Source organism: Dermacentor andersoni, chromosome 6, assembly GCF_023375885.2.
Source record: "Dermacentor andersoni chromosome 6, qqDerAnde1_hic_scaffold, whole genome shotgun sequence".
In the NCBI taxonomy this organism is placed as follows: Eukaryota; Metazoa; Arthropoda; class Arachnida; order Ixodida; family Ixodidae; genus Dermacentor; species Dermacentor andersoni.
In genome coordinates, this window is record NC_092819.1 from 5203604 (window position 1) to 5225338 (window position 21735).

General features: G+C 45.7%; 1 long non-coding RNA gene across 1 annotated transcript in view; it reads right to left on the bottom strand.

The window, feature by feature from the left end:
• Positions 1-18001: 18001 nt before the first annotated feature.
• Positions 18002-21735, bottom strand: part of LOC140218723 (uncharacterized) — an 86491-nt gene continuing 82757 nt past the window's right edge. Inside the window, exon 2 of the long non-coding RNA XR_011894893.1 lies at positions 18002-18679. This is a non-coding gene — a long non-coding RNA (uncharacterized lncRNA). The remainder of the gene's footprint in view (positions 18680-21735) is intronic.

Below are 21735 nucleotides of genomic sequence, written 5' to 3' on the forward strand. Positions count from 1 at the left end.
GATTTTGCCGTAGGACCTCCGGCACGTCGTGTGGGAAACGCCCCATCAAGGACACTGTAAAAACGTTATCGGTGGTATCCCGCTCGGAAGTGGTAGCCGTAAAGGGCGTATCTGCTCCCAGTATTGAGCCCATCATTGTACCTATGAAAGTAAATGATGTGACAGTCCCTATGGAGCTAGATACGGGTGCCGCCGTCACAGTCATGCCTTTCAAACAATACCGCCAATTTCTTTCATCAGCCAGGCTCAACCCGACAGAAGTGAAGCTCCGCACCTATACAGGAGCCCTGGTGATCCCAAAAGGCGTCCTACAAGTCAAGGTGCAGCACGGTGGCAGCACGTCGAGCCTTCCTCTATACGTCGTCGACCAGGAGGGGCCGCCATTGCTCGGTCGGGAATGGCTTCAGGCAATTAGGCTGGAGTGGAGCAAAATCTGGAACGTCCACCATCTGCCAAGGTCAGAGCTGCCTTTTTCTTGTCGTTTAGAGGAAAGGCTGCACGCTTTGATCGCAAAGTACGACTCTCTATTTAAATATGAGTTAGGCATGATTACAGAAGAAAGGGCCGAGCTGTATTTCACGCCTAATCAGGCACCGAAGTTTCTCAAAGCAAGAAACGTGCCGTTCGCACTGCAAGAGGCGGTTGAGTTTGAACTTTCGAAGATGGAAAAAAATGGGCATCATAAGGGCCGTTGCCACATCAGATTACTCAAAGCCAGTGGTACCCGTTATCAAGAAAGGCGGTGGCATACGCCTCTGTGGCGATTATAAGGTGACAGTGAATCCGTGCCTTGACGTCACACGTTACCCGTTGCCGAAGGTCGATGACTTATTCGCGGCTCTGTCTGGAGGCACACATTTTTCAAAGATCGACCTGAACCCCGCGCTTATCAGCAAGTGGTCATGTCTGATGCCTCAAAGCAATACCTAACCTTGAATACGCACAAGGGATTGTTTGTCGTCAACCGATTACCTTTTTGAATCGCTTCCGCGCCGGGGATTTTCCAAAAGATAATGGGCACGATGTTGAAGGACCTCAAGGGTGTTTGCTGCTACCTAGATGATATTTTGGTAACTGGAGCTCTTGGTAATTGGAGCTCTTCGCACGTTTTGGTTTCCCTGAAAGAATTGTTTCCGATAATGGACCTCAGTTTGTTTCGCAGGAGTTGAAGCACTTCGTGCAGGCAATGGGAGCGCGGCACGTCCTCACGGCTCCCCACCACCCCAGCTCCAATGGGTTGGCAGAGCGTTTCATCCAGACCTTAGAGAATGCGCTGCGCAAAGACGGCACAGGAGGAACACTGGAGGTAAAGCTGCATAAATTTTTGCTGCCGTATCGCAACACGCCACATGCGACGACTCGTGAATCACCAGCGGCATTGCTCCTCGGACGACGCTTACGCAGTCGGGCTAGATGCCGTAAAGCCTTCCGTGGGGGAAAGAGTAGCACACAGACAGTGCACTCAGGCACTAAGTCGTCCGTGTCGCGAACGTCACTTCCCAAAATGGGCTTCCGCTGTGATTGTTGCTCACACAGGACCTGTCTCTTTCCAAGTACGTGCAACCACCCCGAGGGGCACCTTCACCTGGTGTCGTCACCAGAATCAGCTGCTACAGAGGCCTGCAGAGGACGTTACCCCTAGGCATGGAACAGCTGGCGAAGTTACGACCAGCGAGTTCCTTGTTTATCCTGAGACTGCCGGAGCACCACTTCCTTCCAGTCCACAACCGCCCATGGTAACTCCGGTTGCGCAACAGCCAACACCAGCACCCGCCGAGGCAAGACGCTACCCCATGCGAAATCGTCGCCCTCCAGATAAATTCTAAGCTGGACTCTGAATTACTGTGTGCTCCATTAAAAGGGGAGATGGTGTTTTGTCGGCTGGCGCTCATCTTGATAAGAGCACTCAGCGAAGTGCGCATGCGCCACTAAGTGTTAAAAGCAGGGTGCCCCTTGCTAGCGGCCCTCTTTCTTGCCGAGCCTCAACCCACAAGCATGGGTTAATAAATGTCGTTCACCCGGAACTTGTCTGATCCTTTCGGCACGCCTGGCGCGAAACGTAACAGTATTCGTTTGTACTGTGCTTCGTATTTGCCACATTGTATTCGCCCACTCCTGCAATAGCCCTTCTTGGGCTGCAGTATCTGTAAATAAGTAAATAAAATAGCACTCTTTCGATCAGTGTTGCGCTGCCAAAGTACGAAGACGAGCAGTGCGGCAAGGTGGTTACTTCGGCAAGACATAGCACCTTGCTGACGGAGTACTTGCCGTAAACGTCGAACAGTAGTATGGTCTCAATGCCGCTTAGCGGTGGACGTGCGTAAAGGAGGTAAAAATGACTGTAATCGGTCCTCTCATGCTTTGCAGTATTATAAGCATAGGTGATGAAGGAGAGAACGTCATCCCAGTCTTTGTGATCTGAAGATGGGTGCATAGCCAGCATGTTAGTTAGAGTTCTGTTCGTACGTTCTACAAGCCCATTTGTCAGAGGGGAATATGGTGTAGACTAGCGGAACTGCGAACTGCAGAGCCGAACGAGTTCTACGGCGTCCGCAACGAAATGACGACCGTGATCACTAATGATGACACGAGGGGGGGGGGAGTGCACGCCGAATACTTATGCATCGAAGCAAAATCGCTGCAACGCATGCAGCTGTTGAAGATGGCATGGCCGCCGTTTCTGCGTAACGGGTCAGGTGGTGGACACATACGATCACCCATCGGTTGTCGCTAGATGAGCGTGGAAATGGGCCCAAAAGGTCGATACCCATTTGTTCAAATGGCAAGCCAGGCGGTGGCAGAGGTTAGAAAAGACCTTGCGGAGCAGTCGTAGGACGCTTGTAGCGTTGAAATTGTTCACAACTGGCGACATAGTGCTTGACAGTGTCTGGCATTCTGGGCCAGTGAAAACGATCCTGTGTCCGGTTCAAAGTTCTGAGGAACCCCAGATGGCCAGAGGTCTCAGTATGTCCGCTCACAGACTCTGCGGCACTACCAGAAGGAAGCGTGCACCTTTAGCCGAATAAGTGGTCTTGTAAAGCAGGCCTTCACGAACAAAAATTGTGTGATGGCTCCAGGACGCGATAAAGCTACAAGTAGTTGCTCAAAACGTCATTTTCTTAATCTGCCCTGAAAGTCATCGAGTCAGGGAATCTAGAAGAAATGCGAGCAAAACAGCCATCAAAGTTGTCTTCATCACACTCCGTCGTCGTCAGAGGAAGGCGGGAGAGATAGTCTGCATCCGTATGGTGACGTCCAGACTTGTAGGCAATAACAAAGTCGTACTCCTGCAGTCGAAGAGCTCAACATGCCAGTCGACCACTCGGGTCGCGGAGATTCACCAACCAGCATAACTCGTAATGGCTGGCAACGACACTGAAAGGGCGTCCGTAAATATAGCGCCGAAATTTGTGGACAAGGAAAACAGCTGCCAAGCATTCTTGTTCGGTGACAGCGTAATTGTGTTCCTGTGGGACTGTCTAGGCCAGCCCCCTGAATCATGAAGTGACAAATGTGTGATAACTCGGTCGGAAAGCAAATCTCTAGAAGGCGCTTTAGAAAAATTTTGCTTACGTAGTGGTGTTATAGATTTGATGTATTAAAAATTATTTAAAACCTTTGGCCACTTTAGCGCTTCATTTGAGTGCTTAATCATTCTTTACGTTAAACATGGCTTTAACATGTGTGGTCACTTTTGTGGCCTTGCCAATACTTCAGTGGTGCTATGGTGGGTTGTAAGAAATGGGCAATAGGCATTGGTGCTGTCAGTACAGCCAAACTTTTTTCAATATTGCGAGGATTGGGAACATTCCCATTCATTTGTTCGTTTAGCAAGTGTCAGGAGAATCACTCAATTCCTTTATAATTAATGCTAAATTGTAAGGGTGTATTGTGTTCCTAAATTCATGTGTGTGCCAAAGATCCATGTAAGAAAATCTTCCGTGATAGTGTTGCTGGAGCCCTTGATATTATTCCATCTGCAAATCTCGAATAATATTTACAAGGTAAGGGAAATGATCTGAGGTCTTCCCAGACCATCGCATATGCACAGTCTATGCCGTTTCTACCCATATCACTGAAAGTCACCAGCACTTCATTGGAGAATTCATCTGCAAGAAAACGCTCTGAATTGCAATGTTATAACTGAATTTAGCGTCTAGAGCCTATTTAAAATGTAATCTTTGTACTTGTGCTTCCCCTCACAATTGTGTTCCCACTATAAATCGACAGGTATGGTCGGTCTTGCTGTCATTATTGCAACGCTCCCGCGCCCTATGAACAAGTGGTGCTTTTCGATACAGTTTTAAGGGGCTGATGCTTCCAATGTATGTTAAAAATTCCTGACAAGAAGTTCCACCACATTGTAAAAAGCTTTGAATGGTTTGTACGTCGTTACCTTGGGGCCTTAATGACCTGTCACCCAACAAATTTACAAATCTCAATGAATTACTTTACTGAATTATAGGGCTACATTACAAATATTGACTAGAAGTTATCGTACCTTGCTCTATAAAGTCTTGGGGAAACATTTTTAAGACAGCTACAAAACATCTCGCAAGACTTCTCATAGCCGTTTCTAAAACGGCTACAAAACGTCTTATAGCCGTTTTTAAAACGGCTACAAGATGTCTTGCAAGTGTACTCATTGGGGCTGATTGGTTCATCTTTAGAATACAAACAGGAACAGCGCAAAACAGGACGAGCGAGTAAAGAGCACAGGACAGTGCTCTGTCCTGTGCTCTCTGCTCGCTCGTCCTGTGTTGCGCTGTTCTTGTTTATATTCTAAAAATGTCTTGCAAAACGTCTTATATCCCTTATTTGGCGGTGCATTAAAATGTCTTCACGACAGCTACAAGACGTTTTGAGACATCCGACAATATTTTGGTAAGACGTCTTCAAGATGTCTTAAACATCTTGCCAAGACATCATAAAGGTGTATTGTAAACGTTTATAATGATTTTCAAGATGTCTTTGTGATCTTGCCAAGACCTATTGTAGACGGCTAATAGACCAGTGTGTCTTCAGTGGGTATTGTGGTACATATCAATCCTTTGGCGTGAAGGCCGCAAATGCGTAGATTCTGGTGCCGACCGGATACCGACAACTAGCACTGCAGCCACTTCGCTCGCATGTTTGCCTTGCAGAGCGGATCGGTGTCGCTGCTTTGAGATGTGGCCAATCGCTACGTTTGCAGCCCACAACGCAAGGCGCACAGCCATGGTGCACGCGAAATAATAGATCTAGACAAACACACACCGCGCAGCTCGCGTCACCACGGAGCACGTTGTAACACAAGCAGACGACACTTGATGTGTTCTGGAAGTGATTGAGCGTAGTGATGAATTGTCCCTTTCTTCTTCTTTCTTCTTTATAGAAAAAGGTTAACTAACGTTGCAACTACTACGAACAACATTTTTTCACCATATAATTTGAAAAATTATCGATTACGCGCCCTAGGCAGCCAATCGGATAGCTCGTCCTATTGGCATGATATGGTCACCTCTTATCATTTGGTCGAGGGCGGCTGCAACCTCAGGGGAGTGGTGTGCTGTATTCGGTTGCGATGTACATTTCTTAAACCTTCCAATAAATCGCACGGTTTACGCGGAGCGTTGAAATGCGTCACTTAGTGATCAAAAGGGCCAGCCTTAACGTCTCAATGCGTTTTTACAAAGCCGTCAAGACAGTTTCAGGATCTCTTGAAGGAATTCTCGAAAAGGGAGCATCGCTCCTATTTCATGAATGTCTCGAAGGGTACCCACGGCACCTCGCAACTAATAGGAAGCCGTACGGGGAGACAAGTGCACGCAGACAATGATAGAATGTCCAGCGCTCCTTTTATTCGTATCCTGCATCTGTGCTAACAGTTAACAGCACCGAACAGCCGCGATGCAAGAGTTTGTGTTTGTTCTTCATGCCACGCTGCTGACGACACATGCACCATACATCTGCCATGGTATAAACTCCTAGCACAGGTCTTGGGCTCAAGCGCGTAAACAGCAAAAGTCACGAGTGCGTAGCCTTTTTGGACCATCGTTTCGTCCCGCCGACAACGCCGGAATTTCCGCCTGATGAGCCATATAATGCTTTCGCATTAATAAAGTTGTTTGTTGTGTGCAAAATCCAATACCAAAGAAATATCTCACATAAAGATTTGTTGCTCTTTTCCTGGTTAAGATGCATGAGCAATATAGAGTGGGCTAGACGGAGCGGCAGCCATGCAGCCGCTTCAAAATCCGTTCTTGTTTCTTGTACAGATTCTGGCGTTCCTCGCCACGTGGCAGCCCTTAGATTCCTTTTACGAAGGTACCGTTGTGCCTTTATCACCATGCTACGTCAGAGGCCAACACTACGGCGGAAACACCACGTCATCAACCCATGATGCTGCATACACAGTGCCCCGCTTTGGCTGGGCATTCCCATCGCCTACGACACCAGTTAGCCGGACGTACTTAAGAGCGACGCTTTCATCGGGCCATAGAGTTTCCTACAAAAATTTTTGTAGTAAACTCTATGCATCGGGCCACTTCAGTGGGCTGGGCGGAGCGGCAGCCATGCAGCCGCTTTAAAATCCGTTCTTTTTTTTAGTACAGGTTGGTAAACACTCATCGTCGCACGCTAAGCGATCCAGTAATATCTGTCTGCTGCTCTTCACAGGCCCACTGGTGATTCTTATTCATTTCTTTGAATGTATATGGCTGCCGGGGACGAGGAGGACTGCTAAAGAACTGGGATACCGTGGGTGTAGACGATGAACACACGGAGTTGAGACCCATGTTCTCAAATTCCTTTCTGACGACGGCCTGAATCAGCGCAATCGTGGTTGCTGGTGGATCGGGAGGCGTCGCGGAGAACGCTGGCAAACAGGCCGCCTCGAGCTCGCGGCGAACAATACGAGTTACGTCGTCACAGGGGGTGGTCTGACGCGGTCGACCCTCACATGTCGACGTAGCAGCAGTGTTGGGTAGCCGCGTGATGTGATGTGTGATACGGCGGCTCTTAGCTTGTTCAAGGCGACGGCATTCCTTGATGATGGCGTCGATAGTCGAGACGTGGCCGAAAACAAGCAAATTGAAAGCATCGTCGGCGATGCCTTTTAGCACATGCGACACTTTATCTGCTTCAGACATATATCGTCGGCTTTGCGGCAGAGAGGCAAGACGTCGAGGACGTATGAAACGTACGGCTCTGTAGATGTCTGAACATGAGAAGCAAGAGCCTTTCTCGCGGCAGCTTTGCGCCCAATGGGGTCGCCGAACAGTTCCCTGAGCTTTTCTTTGAAACTGTCCCAACTGTTTATCTCGTCATCATGCGTTTGGTGCCACACGCGTGGGGTGCCGCCGAGATAAAAGATGATATTGGCGAGCATGATCATTGGGTCCCACCTGTTATTAGCCCTGGCGTGTTCATAGAGCTTGACCCATTCGTCAACGTCCTCTCCCTCCAGGCCAGAGAATACACCAGGGCCGCGATGTTGAGCAACCGTGATGATTGGAGCAGTCGGACAAGCCGAAGCCGTTGCAGAGGCGGTCTCGTCACCGGGAGGCATGGTGACAAGCTCGATGTACTGACCACTCCGGAGTTCCGTGGTGAGGACAGGGATCGCTGACCTGCACCAGAATGTTACGTGTGGGAAGACACAGATTAAAGAGGCTATATACAGGCTATTTACACTGGAGCCAGATCGCCAGGCCGACGTTGTTGTTGTCGTTGTTGTTGTTGTTGTTGTTGTTGTTGTTGTTGTCCTATGTGGCCGTGGCACATACCCACAGTGGGGGATTGGCCAAGAATCGGGCGGTTTAATTAGGTGCCTAAAAATAATAATGATAACAAGGGAGTTAACAATTTGGGCGTGTGAGCTTAAAAGTAAACGTTTTGTGTCTGGAGAAAAAAATATAGATAATCAGATGAAAACCGGGTATAAGAAAATAATAATAATAATAACAATAATAATTAATAATCGATAAGAAATAAAAGAAAGCTATGGTAGGGAGGGAGAACGATCAATCTAACATGGAAAACGATTGGTTTCAATTAGGTAATTTTGGATCGCTAAGCAAACATTTCTGTGGCTGAACCCAACAATGGAGGCTCCAAAAGATAGGATTACAGGCACTGATAAAGTTAGACCAATAGAGCGAAGCGGCATTTCGAGTAGTCGTTTTCTTATAATAGAAAAACGTCTGCAAGACAACAAGAAATGGTCGATTGTCTCCGCTTCGCCACAGAATGAGCATAATGGTGAGGGGACCAGACCAGACCTGTGGAGGTAGAAGTTCAATGCAGGTATACGGCAGCGCAGCTTCGTGATGGACACTTCAATTTTCCGTGTTCGACAAAAATCTCTGTTCCAAGGGTGCAGGAGATGTCCGTAATCCTCAGAGTTAGTAATTGCGGAGCCTGATACGGACTGTATAATGATACTCCTGCGAAATCTAGCTGCAGTAACATAAGCAGTCAAAGGGCAGCAAGGAAGAATCGGGCCACTTATCGATGCCTTGGCTAGAGAGTCTGCAATTTCATTAATGATTAGTCCTTTATGGCCAGGCACCCAAATCAAACGCACGCTTCTCAAGTAACCAGGTACCAATGATTGAAATGTCCTCATCACGCGAGAATCACTAGAAGCAGTAAGGGATGAGCACAATGACAAAGAATCAGTGACTATCACGGCTGACGTAATTGATGGTCCTAATTTGCGTAATGCCAGCACCACGGCCATGAATTCAGCTAAAAAAATCGGTATGAAATCTGGCAGCCGAAGAGAAAATGTCCAATCGAGAATCGGGGAAAATATTCCTACACCTGACTTTTCTTCACATTGTGAAGCATCTGTAGCAATTACAACGTTTGTTTGAAGGTATTTCAGGTGATCTTGTAATATACCGTCGAGAATACGGTGTGGAAGTAATTTTGCATTATTAGGAAAGATGTCATCAAATTGAATATCCGTGACAACAGCTCTGTCGGTAATAGGAAGTACATCGCATATGCGCACGCCCAAAGAGTCAAGTAATTGTTGCACGAATATAATTTGCGGTTTATGCAGTCGCGGCCAGATGACACCAAAAAACAACGCAGGTTGTGAAATAAAGATTATTTGGGGATGACGCAGTGGTGATTCGTAAATCCTTAAGAACGTCTGCACCGTCAAAAGCCGGAACCTGCACGAAAGTGGCGGAACACGGGATTCTAGATAAAGAATAGAATTTGCAACAAATTTAGGAAGACCTAAACACAGACGTAATGCCTCTCTTTCTAAGAGGATTAGAGGACGGGACAAGTAGGCTGGAGCTCCAGCGAAGAGCACGCAAACAAATTCTAATACAGGGCGAACGTACATACGATATATCATTAGGAGTGTATCTCTTCTCAATCCTATTCGACGACTGTTCAGCCTACGCAATATGCCAATTGCACGGGTACCTTTCCCAGTCAACAGATCTATGTGTGAGCGCCAGTTGAGAGAGGCGTTATAAATAATTCCGAGGTATTTAACAGATTCCACCTGTGGTATGTCTTGAAGGTGGTAAGAGAATGAAATGTGCACTATGTCACGTATCGGAAAAACGAGAACAGCACATTTGCTGGCATTGAGTGTGAAGTGACTAGCATCTAACCACCTCTCCAGATCATAAAGGTAAGTTTGCAGTCGTTGGTATAGCGTGTGGATGTCGTTTGCAGATGCAAAAAACGCAATATCGTCTGCATAAACATAAGTAGTTATTTCTTGATGACAAGGTAGTGTGCTCATGAGAATATTAAAAAGTACCGGGGAAAGCACTGAGCCTTGCGGTACGCCTCTCGTTTGTTTGTGTTTAGAAGAAGAAACGCCGCTTTCGTAGCAATAGAATTCTCTTTCACCTAAGAATGACTGAATCCACGCTACTATATACCCAGGAACACCACAGGAAGTTAACCGATTGATCAATATAGTGTGCTCCACAGTGTCGTATGCTTTAGCGATATCGAGCGTCACTAAGGCAGCGTATTGCTTATGACGTCGAGCGAGTTGTATTCGGCTTTCTAAGTCGACGTGGGCATGCCAGATGGAGCAGCCGGCCCTGAAACCAATCTGACAGGGACTAAGAATGGAATTATCATTAATAAATTTCATGATGCGACGGTGAAGAAGCCTCTCAATAAATTTTACTACGTTTGATGTAAGCGCAATGGGCCTAATGTTCTCCAATACATACCTTCCTTCTTGTTTCTTAAGCATCAATATTACCTTGGCAAGCTTCCAGTGCAACGGAATCCAAGCATATTTAATTGAATAATTCACCAGGTCTAAAAGAACGTTAGGTGATTCCTGTAACAATATTTTTAACATTGCATTTGTGACGCCATCAGGGCCAGGGGCTGAATTCGGTAAACATAGTGCAGTCTCATTTAGTTCAGCTAAGGAAATTGGAGTAAAGCCATCCCAAGGACCTAATGTAGAATGAATAGCCGGAAGCCTGGCCGTAAATCGATTTTCTAAGCCTTCGGCAATCTCTTCTAGGGAGGCGCTCAGTTCCTGCGGGGTCAAAACAATTGAATCTAATGTTAAGGGTGTTGGTAGCACCTTCCTAGCAGGAAGGAATGCAAATAAAGCACGCTTATTTTTTGAATTAGATAGATAATCGTAATGTCTAATATCGTATTCCTCTTTGGCTCTATTAACAGTACGCTTAAATACACCAGCATCAAACTGATAATTTTTCCAATTTGTCGGGCACTGATTATGCAGAAGCATTTTCCAAGCGGCCTTTCTTTTTCTATAGTCCCGCGTACACTCATCATTCCACCAACGACAAGCGGTGCCTTTAGCCGAAGGGATGACAAATTCAGCTTGCTTCCGGGAATCCTCTAGAATTGAGCAAATGGTTGAAGCAATTTCCTTATCATTGGCATTGGCAAGTTTCGAAACGGCAGAACGCAAGAAAGTCTTAAATTTCGTATGGTCCATAAATGTGCATGCCTGATATTCTAAAGATGTTATTGGACAATTGATTTTAAATGACACAGGAAGATGATCACTGTTGGTTGCTGATTCAACCGCTACCCACGACAAAACCTTGATGCCAGCGCTACAAAATGTCAAATCTAACACTGAACGAAAGGGTCCTCTAACAAACGTTACTTGTCCTGTGTTCTGACATTAAAGGTGGCTATCAATCGTCCACTCCCATAGTCGCTTACCGCACACATCTGTTTTTTGCCCCCACGACACGTGATGCGAATTGAAATCCCCTACAAACAAAATTTCTTTTCTACAGGCAGCCACAGCCCTATCAAGTTGACGTGTACTTTGCACGCCACTGGGGAAATAAGCATTTATAATTGAAAATGGATGGTATCCTGGGAGGCATAAATCTATGGCCAAAATTTCACAGTCGCAGTCCATGATTTGAAAAGAAATTTTTGCCTTGTGACAAATTTTACTGGAAACAAGTATCATTAATCCTCCACCTCGCGAGTCTCTATCTAATCGGAAGGACCGAAAACCTTTTAAATGAAAATTTTTCTCTGGTGAAAGCCACGTTTCCTGAAGAAGTAAGATATCTGGATTGAATTGAATAGATAGGCAAGATAAATCTGTTGAAGCTGAAAATATAGAACGACAGTTCCACTGCAGCACTTTCAACTGTCCAATGGTGTAGAACGCACAGCAGCGGCAACTGCCGCCTTTAGAATACTTTCTGTAAGCACAGGAGTTGGTTGACTCTTTTTTGATTTTGGTTTCATAGTTTTTGAAATTGGGGACCCATACGTTTGGGAGCTCGAGTGTCAAGTTCCATGTCTGTGGCAATAACAGTGTCTGAATACGAGGGCTCATCCTCGCGTGTTTGGACTACCGAAGTAGTGTCTGTGGAATATTCTGCAACTGTGGAAGGCGTCTCTACCTCGTTGCTAGGCGTTCGAGGTGTGGCGTTAGATACTGGGCACTGCATTGGTGTCTTATTGGGCTGCAATATTTGCATCATGTGGCTGGAAATGATTTGTGCTAAGCAATCAGAGAGACTGGATATCAATTTGTCCATAGCTTTAGCCATTGCTTTTTCCACAGCAGAGTCAATTGCTTCTGAGAGGTTAAGATCCATGCTTGGAGTGTTGCGCGCTGTAACACCAGAGTATCCGAAAGCCCTGTCTTTGATAACTGAAATTGCATCTCTTCGGGAGCAACGACGGCGGTCGATTATTTCAAGAATTTGTATTTCTTGAGCGCGAGCTGAGCAGTTCGAATAGTCTGCTGGGTGTTCTCCCCCACAGAGGCAGCACTTTTGAGATTGAGTAGAGCATTCACTTCTGCTGAAATTGAGGACGACGCAACGAGCTATGGAAAGAAGAATGATGGGTGTAACATTAAGGGATAAGAAAAGAGCAGAGTGGGTGAGGCAACAAACGCGGGTAAACGACATCTTAGTTGAAATCAAGAAAAAGAAATGGGCATGGGCCGGACACGTAATGAGGAGGGAAGATAACCGATGGTCACTAAGAGTTACGGACTGGATTCCAAGGGAAGGGAAGCGTAGCAGGGGGCGGCAGAAGGTTAGGTGGGCGGATGACATTAAGACGTTTGCAGGGACAACATGGCCACAATTAGTACATGACCGGGGTAGTTGGAGAAGTATGGCAGAGGCCTTTGCCCTGCAGTGGGCGTAACTAGGCTGATGATGATGAGAGCATTCACTTGAAGAAAGACCATCCCCACAGGTGCGGCAACGCAAGCTAGACTTACATCCTCCTGCGCTGTGCCCGAATCTCCAACAATTCTTACACTGGATTGGACGTGACGCAAGCGGCTCTACACGGAACACAAGAGGCCACACCTTTATTTCAGATGGACATGATGTGCCCACAAACGTTGCAATAACAGATTCTGTCGGAACCCTCTCGTTATTGGCCAGTCGATTGCAACGGTAGATGGCAATGACGCCGACACTCGCTCGCGCCAAAGGCACAGACCCACTTCGTCGTCGTTCTCGCGGTGGCTCGTCCCTTGAGCATCACTCGATGATATCGTAATAATATGTTGTTAAATTGCTTATGTTAGCTGAGGATGTGGAACAGAGCTCAGGTCCTGAAAAGGAGATTCTAGACGCCATTGCCACCTTGTCGGTTAAAACTGACGCATTCCATACCGAGGTACTAAGGCTGCTATCAGAGGTCCGATCTAATCAGCAAAAACTTGAGGAAAGAGTTTCCAGCTTAGCCAGTAGGCTCGCAACAGTTGAATTCCTGGTGGAATCATATGAAGCAAATCAGAAGGGTGTTGATCTACCTAGAGTAGTCGATGAAGCTGTGCGAGACCAAACTGCATGGTAGAGTGTATAAGCGCGACTGGACGAGGACGAAGAAAGAAACAGATACACAGACACAGCGCTTCACGAAGCGCTGTGTCTGTGTATCTGTTTCTTTCTTCGTCCTCGTCCAGTCGCGCTTATACACTCTACCATGGATTTTAACCAACTAGCCCGCCAACGTGTTTTAACCAAACTGCAGCAATAACTTCTCGGTTGGACGAGCTGGAAGACAACCTTATATTCTACGGGATTACTGACGTCGCAGCTGAGAACTGGTCCGAATCTGAAACTAAAATTCGAAACTCCCTTACCAGTTTACTACAGATAACTTTAATAGACGAAGCCAGTTCCCGCACCCGCAGGCTGGGTTCCTACGCAGTAAATAAACACCGGCCCATAATCGTGAAATTCTCATCCTCAAAGCATAAACAAAAGGTTTTCACTGAGCGAAAAAAAATTCAAAGGTTCGGGCATTTCTGTTAGCGAAGACTTCGGCCGCGCCGCACGCTTGCCACATAAAAAGTTGATTGAATTCGGAAAGGCTAGCGGACAGAAATATATGCTACGCCTTAACCGCCTACAAATCGACAAAAAAACTTACGTTTACTGTCCGGTAACTGATCGAGTCTGCGAAATCCACACAGACGAGCTTCGTTCAACAAATTCTGTCCCAAATGCGCCTTCTGATGCCCCTATCAATTCACAAACATAGCGGAGTCATGGTCCGGTGGCAAAAAATATTTCTCTTTTGTATTCAAAGATTCGCAGCGTATGCAACAAGCGGGATGCTTTATCTTTTGTCGTCAACACGTGCAGTGCCGATATTGTTATCTTGACAGAGACATCGCTTTCTAGCAAAATTGAAGACCGTGAAATTTTGGAATGCGAGGGTGTTTACCGTTTCTATCGACATGACCGTGATGTGCGGAGTGGTGGCGGTGTACTTATCGGTGTTCGTGATTCGATTACCTCTGCTGCAATTGAGCTTGCGTCACCATTAGAGCTAGTGTGCACGCGCGTAGGCTTCGAACGCAAACATTTTTATATCATTTGCTTTGTTTACAGGCCCCTTTCTTCACCTAACACATTTTGTTCAGACCTTCACGATGCCTTAATTCGTCTAAGTTTACGGTTCCCTTCCACGCCACTAATACTCCTCGGGGACTTTAACTTTCCTGGCATTAACTGGCATACTGATCCCCCTTCAACCCAAGAGTGCTGTTCGGAATATTCCGAATTCATCAGCCTTTGCCTCGATTTTAACCTGCACCAGCTTGTTCTGAAGCCTACTCGATGTTCTGCACACTCGGCTAATAACCTAGATTTAATCCTCACTACATCCCCGGAATTTGTTTCGGCTCTAACTTAACTACCGGGTATTAGCGATCATTGTATAATCCAGTGTAATTTGCAATTAACCATCCCGTCTGTTACCTCGTCCAAGGTTATTCGCGATTACAGAAATGCTGATTTTGCCGCAATTAATAACGAACTAGAATCTTTCATCATTGACTACATTCCAAATTTCCACTCCCGATCGGTTGAATAAAACAGGTCAATATTCAAAGAAAAAGACAACTCCTTAATTAACCGGTACATTCCGCAAAATCGTATTTATTCTCAATCTCGCGCACCTCTGTTCAACGCGCGTCTTAAACGTTTACTGAACAAAAAGAAAAGGCTTTTCCGACGAGCAAAAATAGCTGGCAATCATGAGCGTTGGAATGCTTACACAATGGCACTGAGCGACTACACAAATGCTGCAGCAGAGTCGAAAACATTTTATGAGCACACGTTGCCTTCTCTCTTGAAAGACAACCCGCAGAAATTGTGGAGTGAGGTCAACGGTAAAAAATCTAGTGCCATTGAACTGTGCGATCTGAACAACGAACCTGTCGATCACCGTGTATGTTGTGAAGTGTTGAATGACGCCTTCATCTCTGCATTTTCGGATTCTGTGCTGTGCCCAAGCGCTGTTTTTTCTGATGTGCATTATTTTCCTATGCTTCCTATTACCATTGACCTTGATGGCATTGTAAAGCTGATACAGACCTCAAAAGTTTCTGCAAGCACTGGGGTAGATGGTATCAACCCGAAATTTCTTAAGGGAACTATTACTTATTCATCTACAATTTTGAGCGAAATATTTGCTCAGTCACTTGAAACCACCATCCTTCCGAACGATTGGAAGGCAGTGATGGTGATTCCCGTACATAAGTCTGGCAGTCATTACTCCCCACTTAATTACAGACATATATCCCTAACCAGCGTTCCCTGCAAATTAATGGAGCACATAATTTACTCACACCTGGTTTCATTTCTCTTGTCAAACTTATTTTTTACCCCCTACCAACACGGATTTAGAAAACACTTTTCATGCGAAACACAGCTTTTGTCATTCACTAATGATTTATTCCGGGCGATGGATGCTAATGGTATTATTGACTGCATTTTTTTAGACTTCGCCAAAGCCTTCGATACTGTTTCACACGCATTACATTTAACTAAATTAAGTAACCTCAACATTGATCCTTACGTACTTGCTTGGATGAAGGGTTTTTTGTGTAACCGTTCACAATTTGTTTATGCTAACGAATGTTTCTCTTCCACCGGTCGAGTAACCGCCGGTGTACCGCAAGGGTTGATCTAGGACCATTATTATTTTTAATCTATAGTAATGACCTCCCAGGCCAAATTAAATCGTCAATTAAGTTATCCGCAAGGGTTGATCTAGGACCATTATTATTTTTAATCTATAGTAATGACCTCCCAGGCCAAATTACATCGTCAATTAAGTTATTTGCCGATGACTGCGTTCTCTATCGTGTCATTTCTAAATCTGGCGACTGCGATATTCTTCAATCAGACATTGGCACAGTAACATCATGGTGTTCTTGATCCCAAATGAAGGTCAATTCTAATAAATGTAAAGCGATGCGTGTGTCCCGTACTGTCAAAAATACCACCCTTCCTACGTACAATATTAACAACAAACCTATAGAAAATGTTTCATCATACAAATATCTTGGTATCCACATTACACCCAATCTTACATGGAACATTCATATAAGTTACATTTACGGTACGGTACAAATCCTTAGTGAGACCTAGACTTGAATATGCATGCTCCATTTTCGACCCTTCTACGCTAAAGTTAAAAAATACCATCGAATCCATTCAAAACCGAGCTGCTCGTTTTATTCTTTCGAATTATTCAAATCATGCAAGTGTCTCGTCAATGAAACTAACCCTTGGCTTGCCTAACCTAGAGTTATGTCGTAAATACTTTAGCCTATGCGTTTTTCATAAGATTTATTACACTAACGAAACACTTAAGCATGAACTAATCTCCCCGTCATCATACATATCGTCACGCACGGATCATCGTTTTAAGGTTGAAGTTCCAACTTGTCGCGCCAACGTTTATTTTGATTCCTTTTTACCAAGAACAACGAATGACTGGAACCGCCTCCCTGCCTACATCACTGCCATTTCTGACGCCACAATCTTCAAGAATATTGTTAACGAATATGTTTGTAATAATCACCACTCCTCTCTGTAATGCCCCGGGCCTTGAGAGTATGACAATAAATAAATATATGCTGGGAGGCGAAAGAGTTTCAGTGTTCGCATGTTCAGCAGACTGAACCGCAGAGCCACAATGGGGACGCCGATGTCGAGGCGCGTTTCTGTGGCGCCCAAAGGGCGGCGCACTTTCTTCCCAAACTAGTCGATCGAAATCGCGGCTAGGAACAGAGCGCGCGCAAAAAAAGGAACCTCTGCAGATGCTACCACCCTTCTCCTCGGCAGTCTCCAACGGATTCAGAACCCTTCGAAAACGATAGGACGGAGTCAATGAATACAGAGTTGGCGGCGTATCCTTCGCCCCAAGTGCTCCGTCCGTGCGCCGAACAAAACCAGGCGAACGCGCGCGCCTGGTTGAGATGCCTGCGAACCCACTCCAGGTTTTCCGCGTTTTTTCGTCTGCTCACTGAAAGAAGACACGGCATTGCTATTGGAACCGAACACCGCCGCCGAGTGACAGCATAACGTAGAGACTTGGAATGCACGCCTCGGTCAATATCATCGTCATCATTACGTAGCAGCGTCTATGTGCCTCAGTGTTGCTATTCGGGATTGTTTTGGGCACCGTACGAGCAAAAAACATTGCAGACAAAGACAAATGAAAAAAGTTCTATGACTAGCTTCGGCTAGATTTATTTATTTATTTGTTGCTGTTTAACATAGAGAAATGGATCTTCCGAGGCGCTCTCTACATCAACCTCTCCTTAGCGACATATGTAGACACATGCGGCGCTAACACCGACGCTGGTGACACTGGGCGAAACAATTCATTGCGCAGGTGACGATGTAAAAGTAGAAGAATTAATGAGAAATTCTTAGCTGATCCAAGAGAACTCGTAGCAGCCATACTGAAAGTGAATCCGCAAGAATGCAATCTTTGAGTGACGCTTTCAAAGCGATCACTCACCATGGCACAATTGGTTTCCAGCAGAGCGCACTCACGCGGACAGAAAGGGACGGCGACACACGCTGGGAAGAAGAGCTCAGAGAAGCTAGAAAGGGACTTCAGAATAGTGTTTGCCTGGGCTGATTGTTTGCACAATTGGTTCAGATCACTGAAGTCTTTAAAGCTGACGGTAGCGCTAAAAAAGACGAACACACGGTGAAAAGATGACACGACGACGAGGAACCGCTAATGACAACTGGTTTATTTTTTGAAAAGGGTTCAATATTTAAGAGAATCACAAACACACGCGCACAACCGAACTGCGCATGTGTTAAGCAGTTCGCTACCTTCAGTTTTAAAGAATGCACCACCAAGTAGTCCAGCACCAAGTTTTATTGAAGCACTCTAGTCTGTCTATGGCAGAAGGCTCTCCGCCGGCTGCCCATTTCATCAAAGTTCATTGAAACTTGCGTAGTTGTTTGCGATATTAAAGAATTGGCGGCATGTTTTCTATGATTCTGTCGACCTCATCTACGTCGTGTCAGCTCGGTTTATGCAAACTTTCCAGCTCGATATGGTAGCCCGTGCTTGAAGATATCCTCATAGGCTCTACGAGGCTCATAACGGTTGTCGCTGCCATGTGACGCTAGAATTCGGCCAACCCACTAACGTTCCCATAACAGCTGGCGCTCGCTTCTTAGCTCTTTTCTCATTCAGCCCACCCGTGCGTTTTCCCCAAGGAAAGGTTGATCAGTGGCCTAAAAGCGTAGTGTTCCCATATTGTCTTGCCACTCAAAGCCTACGCTTCTTGTAATTGAAGCGAGCTGGTCGCCACTGTACTTGCAGTTCAGCTCAGTTCAGCTTGGATTCCATTCAAACATCCGCACGAAAGAACGTTGCTTCAAGTGGTCCGGGATCGCTGCGAAGAACATAGAATGGCGTTGTACAACACAAAGCATACTGCAACATTCCAGGCATAAGAAGAGGCAGGCTAGAGGTGACAGGGGCTTAACCAATAGCAATAGTAGGTATCTTCATAACAAACATTCAATGCAATGCATAAAAAGTACCTTCCTATGCACTGTCTTCGTTTGGGTGCTCACAATGCTCGGTTGCTCGTGGAGCACATCGTTATGCTCCAGCCTGCTGCATAGGACAGACTGAGCATCGGCGAAGTACATGGGCAACGATAATGTGCATGTGCGTCAAATGTACTTAGGTTAGTGGCCTCCTTGCTGCACTGGTTAATAGTAGTGGCCAGTGGATTAACGAAACTGCACAGCTTCCCAAGCGTGTCTGGCGAACGAAGCATCACTTTAATATTCGCGGGTCAACTGTCCCAACCGAGGCGCTCGACCAATAGCCATTTCTCTAGAAAAATTACGCAAAATTTTCACGCACATAAGCATTACTTGCACAGTATTTCCCCAAAGCATATGGAGGAGAAAAATTTTCCTGCGCCCATGTGGGCCATTTAAATTTCACGATACGGTGGAAAACCACCTGCGAACATTTGCCAAAAAGCGACCCTTTCACGCATTTTTTTATACTTTCCGTTCTTGCGTTCTGAACATTAGGCTTTCATTATAAAACTGTTTCACAAAATATTTTTACGTTCTTTAGCCCTTAACATCGAGGTAAACATGCGCAAATTATAGCGTCTTGGGGAATTTTTTCACAAAAGATGGCTGTAATGTCTACTCTCGGTGCGGGAGTTATCTCTGAGACAGAAGATTGGACTCGGATGAAAACCGAAGGAAACATTTATTCTCTCTTTGTCGAACGCTGCGCTTACGGTGTCCTTCTTTTTGTCGTTTTGCGCTGCCCCTTCAAGATGTTCATGTCGGCTGACAAGCTGTGCGGACAAACACCAACGCAGGTACATGCAGGACGACGTATGACGCTCGTCCAGGGAAGAGCGGTACCGACGGGTGCACAGCGAATACGCATATCTGTCCAGAGATTCTGAACTTCTTGTTTCACAGTGACACATACCCCTTCTGAAAGATTGGCCAAGAACACACCCGTGGCGCACACCAAATGGCTAAATCAAAATATCGCAAATAAAACAATATGTTGAATATAAGGAGCAATTCCACTGAGATATTCGTGTACCCTATAGATGCCTATCAGCCGCCATTATACGTTCAGGTTTCGTGTTGGAATTTATTTTTTTATTATGCACAATAGAAGGAAGGGAAGCAGGAATAGACAGAAAGATAGGGAGGGCGCAGATCAGACATGCGCTTATTGGTACTATTTTGTGCGTTCAGCAGACAGGAGTTACATAAGCCAATGTGCTGGTACTTGCGTTCGGCGCAGATTTGACCTCCCCATATATTCTCCACAAATATATCCTCCTAGATATCGACCCAGCAGCGCAGCTGGCAGCCAAGCCAAATACGGGAAGGTACTATAGGCAAGAAAACCTTTGCTTTAAAGCTTCGATGTACGTTTTAAGGTTATTTTCATGTCACTGCGGCGTAAATTTTAAATGCGAAAGCATTTCAATGCTACCGAACGACAAACCCATCCGCCCGTCACGTAAGACGAATCGCTGTAAGGAGATTAGTCTATAAAACAAAATAAATTCGAAAGGAAAAAGATTAGTGGTGGTGTGTTTAGAACCTACAACCCCAAGCGTAGAAGCCCAATGACCTACCTATTGTGATAAACGCCCACGCTTATAGAAAGTGAGCATATGTCAACCATAGGAATGTGTTGTACCGGCGCTACAAAACAAATGTGAAAAGGAGAACAGTCTCTCCGAAGGTGTTCTTAGAAGATTTCGTGATGGCGGAGTAAAAGTCGTCTCTGAGGCCACATGTAGAGCAGATTTGGAGCGTTGTAGACATCAAAAAAATTCCGATTTGGGGAATATTTGATACCAGACACGCCACATACCCGACCCGTTTCGGTGGTCGCGGCTTGCGCCTTCCATTGGGGCGTTCCTTCACCGACCGAAATGCCACCCCTCTCTGAAACCTCACGTGCTTCACGCAGTGCAACAGACACAGATAACCAGTCAATGATTTCATAGGAATGATAAATAATGATGAGGGTTTACATGGGTCTTGAGCATGACGGTTGATAATGGCTCGGCGCGGATGGACAAGATGCTAAAGAACTATAAGGTCTTATAAGGGTAGGATCAGTACGGATATGGTTAATAAGCAACGATAAAGAGTTTATAAGGGTCGGTTCCAGTCTGATAAGGTTGATAACTAAAGACCGATAAGGGCTGATAAGGGTTTATACTTGTCGGATCAAGTTTCATAACATTTATAATGGCACCGGGCTGTGTGGAGATGAGCAAGTCGCATAATGCTTACGCATTCTTAGACAACTCCGAGAAGAGTCAGCGTGAATTTTTTCGCAGCTGCCTTATTCACGCAGCGGATGCGAACCTTTGGAAAAAACAGTTTATTTGCAGGTGCAACATGATTATGAAGCAGTCTTCAGGTTGAACCTCATCTGAGATAAGTCGTTTACTCCGTAGCGCATTGAAGACACGTGCTGCCTGCTTTTCGTCGCCTTCCAGAAAGGATAAATTGCACTACAATTATAGACACTCGGTGTATTCTCAAGCTACATACCAACAATCGCATAACCTACGCATGCCCCCGTAAAGCTGTCGCACTGCAGAGTACCTTTACAAGAGACCTCTCGGAACCTCATGAACCATTGGTATAAAACGAAACTTGGCATGAGCCAAGAGTAAGTCCTGCTTGTTACGTCAGTAAAAGGTTCGATCAGAAAAAGGCGCATTTCGTCAATTTCAACTTTTTGAACACCTCATTGTCTAGGCTCAGGGGCTCCCTGCGTGGCAGCCCGGTTAGAGCTGAAAGGTGCGGTCGAGGGAACGCCGTTTGTGAGGTTGACATAGGGCAGAGCGTCCGAAAATACTTCACAAGAGAAAACACTATAGAACGCGGTATTAACAAAAAGTCGTAGAGATCGCGCTACGCATGAAAG